This window comes from Anomaloglossus baeobatrachus, chromosome 10, assembly GCF_048569485.1.
Source record: "Anomaloglossus baeobatrachus isolate aAnoBae1 chromosome 10, aAnoBae1.hap1, whole genome shotgun sequence".
NCBI classification, from domain to species: domain Eukaryota; kingdom Metazoa; phylum Chordata; class Amphibia; order Anura; family Aromobatidae; genus Anomaloglossus; species Anomaloglossus baeobatrachus.
Window position 1 is genome coordinate 168459190 of NC_134362.1, and position 3617 is coordinate 168462806.

Here is a 3617-nt window from a genome sequence, read left to right on the forward strand (position 1 = left end):
TGAGAATCTGTGGATCTTGATGGAAATGACCTGGAACTTGTGTAGATTTCTGGAAAGAAAAGACGACAAGATATTACATCCCATCAACAGATTCCTAAAGGAAATACAAAGGAGCTGAAGACTGGAAGAAAAGAAGCAAATTCTAATATCTACTTACATGAAGCGCAGGTCGCTCTGATCCAATCCCTCAATGGTTTATAGACTTGGACCTTCTGTCTGCAAAAAGGAAAAAAAAACAATATTAGATTGCATGTAATATACAGATCATGGGGCGGAGAGAGAAGAGGAAATGAAGGGAACTCACCATCCGCTGTTTTGGGATGTCCACGTTCATAGTCCTTCATGCTTGGTGAGAAGTGACCAAAGAGACCAGAACAACTGGAAGATAAAGAGGATTTTTGTCCAGCCTTCAAAATGCAGATTTCTGTGAAGAGAAAATGACAAATCATTATATCCAGTGGCGCAACTAGAGTTCGATGGGCCCCGCTCTAAGTGGACCTCACCCCCCCCCCCCCCCCCCAGCTTCCCATGCTCTGCTTTACCGCTTTCCCTCAGCACCTGGTTTTCCATGCTTTGCTATGCATCTTTCCCTCAGCACCCAGCTTTCCTAAAGCCCTGCTTTATATCTTTTCCTCAGCACCCAGCTTTCCTAAACCCCTGCTTTATATCTTTTCCTCAGCACCCAGCTTTCCTATGCTCTGCTTTATATCTTTTCCTCAGCACCCAGCTTTCCTATGCTCTGCTATATGTCTTTCTCTCTGCATCCAGCTTTCCCATGCTTTGCTATACATTTTTCCCTCACCACCCAGCTTTCCTATCCTCTGCTATATATCTTTCAGCACCCAGCTTTCCCATGATATCAGAACATGAGAACGCTGGGTGCTGTGAGAAAGATGTATTGCAGAGCATGGGAAAGCTGGCTGATAAAAGAAAGATGTATAGCAGAGCATGAGAAATCTGGTTGATGAAAAAAAAATGTATAGCAGGGCATGGGAAAGCTGGATGCTGAAAGATGTATAGCAGAGCATGGAAAAGCTGGATGCTGAAAGATGTATAGCAGAGCATGGAAAAGCTGGGTGCTGAGAGAAATATGTATAGAGTAGACCATGGGAAAGCTGGGTGATGAAAGAAAGATGTAAAGCAGAGCATGAGAAATCTGGTTGATGAAAAAAAAATGTATAGCAGAGCATGGGAAAGCTGGATGCTGAAAGATGTATAGCAGAGCATGGAAAAGCTGGGTGCTGAGAGAAATATGTATAGAGTAGACCATGGAAAAGCTGGGTGATGAAAGAAAGATGTATAGCAGAGCATGGGAAAGCTGGGTGATGAGGGGAAGCACTTCTTTCACTCAGTAACCAGCTTTCCTAACCCATGCTTGTATCTTTGTCCCTATTCTGGTATTATATAGCACCCTGTACCCCCGAGGCCCCGCAGAGGTCCCGACCATGATCGTTCCACCCCTGATTTTATCATATGAATAAATTCCTAGTAAAATGAGCTGGACACTAAAAGAAATGGAATCCTAATATTTACTTACATGAAGTACAGGTTGTTCTGATCTAATTATTCTTTGTTTTCCAAACTTTTTTTGACTTTCCTTCTACAAAGAGGAGAAAGCAGCGATTATTTCTCTGTTACATGTAATATACATATGACTGGACAGAGGGGTGAGTGATGACTTACCGTCCGGTGTTTGGGGGATGTCCTGTGTTTAGCCCTTCATGTTAGATATTGACCAAAGCTGATGGTAAACTAGAGAACAGAACAGCAAGAAGTTAAAGACGACATTTTTTTTTTATAGCCTTCAAATTAGTTGTAATGAATGCAGGGTCCCTTACCTGGGCTGGAATTCAAGATGGTCTCTTCCACTGCCCGCACCATGGACATCTTAAGATGTCATTGTGGTGCGCGTCTGAAGCAGTGGTTACGGCACAGGGGGCAGTGAGGGCTGGAGCGCAGCCAGTCAGAAATGCAACCTGGATGGAAGAAGTGGTTGCACGGGATGACTGTGAGCTGCTCTCCGATCTGATAGTCCTCTATACATATGGGACATCTCTCGCCCTCCTCCTGTGAGGTTACATTCCTTGTTGGGAGTCTCGCAATTTGGCGAGCTCTCCAGCTAATCCTACCACGCCTTCTCCTCGGCACAGGTACATTTTGTACAGGTGGCTCCACCTGTGGCAGTGGTGGTGGGATCACAGGCTCTGCCTGCGGTTGAATAGGTGCGTTGATGGATGGTGATGGCCCCGCAGGGGCTGGTCTTAGAGGAGAGCGGCTTCTTTCTCTGCTCCTGCCCCTGCTGCCCTCCGCTGTTGAGCTGGATGGCCCGGCAGGGGCTGGTCTAGGAGGAGAGCGGCTTCTTTCTCTACTCCTGCCACTGCTGCCCTCTGCTGTTGAGCTGGAGGGCCCGGCAGGGGCTGGTCTAGGAGGAGAGCGGCTTCTTTCTCTGCTCCTGCCCCTGCTGGCCTCCGCTGTTGAGCTGGAGGGCCCGGCAGGTGCTGGTCTAGGAGGAGAGCGGCTTCTTTCTCTGCTCCTGCCCCTGCTGCCCTCCGCTGTTGAGCTGGAGGAATCGGCAGAGGCTGGTCTTAGAGGAGAGCGGCTTCTTTCCCTGCCCTCTTGTCCCCTACGGTGTAGAGGATCTCTGGCAGGTCTCCCTCTCCTCTCAGTGACAGCATTGCTGTCTCTCTGATGTCCACGGGGAGGTCTTCTCTGATATCTTTCTTGAGACCTCAACCTATGGACAGTTATGGCCTGACCTATAAAGAAATGATAAATTATCACAATTATTTCCAATTTTGTAAAATACTTATGGCCTATAGGGATCAGCCCATCTGCTGCTGCTGTGTTTAGGGAGAGGAGAACACTAGAAACAAATTGCCTTATTTTGGACTTTAGTTTACCTGCAGTTTCTATCCTAAAATGTGGCCCATCATACACCATGATATGTCCTCCCAGGAATTCCCTATAGCAGAGATCTCAAACATGTGGCTGCGGGCTGCATGCAGCCCCTCAGGCTGCTTCTTGCGGCCAGCAGGCACGTGGATCAGGAACGATCGCAGCCGGTGCAGGGGCCGCAGCCGTCAGTGCTTTTTTTCAGATGAACGTTTTTCTGGAGCTGCGAAGCAAGCAAGCAACTGACCTATTTGACCTCAGTTGCTTGCCTCTGATTGGCCAGCGGCCGCTATTGGAATAGTTGGGCAGAGAGAACTTGACTTGTGCAGCGCCGGCAGAACATTTATCTGAATTTCAGATGAAGCTCTGACAATGGCTGCGAACATTACCAGGTCTACGTGCCTGCAAGCCGCGTAGAATAGCACAACAGGGGACCAGGATGGAACATTGCTACAAGAAGAGGTCCAGTAAAGGGGACATTACTACAAGAAGAGGACCTGCATGGGCACATTACTACAGGATGGCCACAAGGATGGGGCACATTACTTCAGGATGGGGACCAGGATGGGCACATTACTACAAGAAGGGGACAAGGATGGGCACATTACTACAGGATGAGGACCACAATGGGGCACATTACTATGGGATGGGGACAAGGATGGGGCACATTACTAAAAGGAGTGGACCAGGATGGGTACATTACTACAGGATGGGCACAAGGATGG

At 48.1% G+C, this 3617-nt stretch overlaps 1 long non-coding RNA gene across 1 annotated transcript; it reads right to left on the reverse strand.

Moving 5' to 3' along the window:
* Nucleotides 1-310: 310 nt before the first annotated feature.
* On the reverse strand, nt 311-2383 carry LOC142255312 (uncharacterized). The gene is made up of 4 exons (XR_012727397.1): nt 1839-2383; nt 1684-1752; nt 1538-1600; nt 311-424 (listed from the first exon to the last, which is right to left on the reverse strand). It is a non-coding gene; the product is annotated as an uncharacterized LOC142255312 (long non-coding RNA).
* Nucleotides 2384-3617: the final 1234 nt, after the last annotated feature.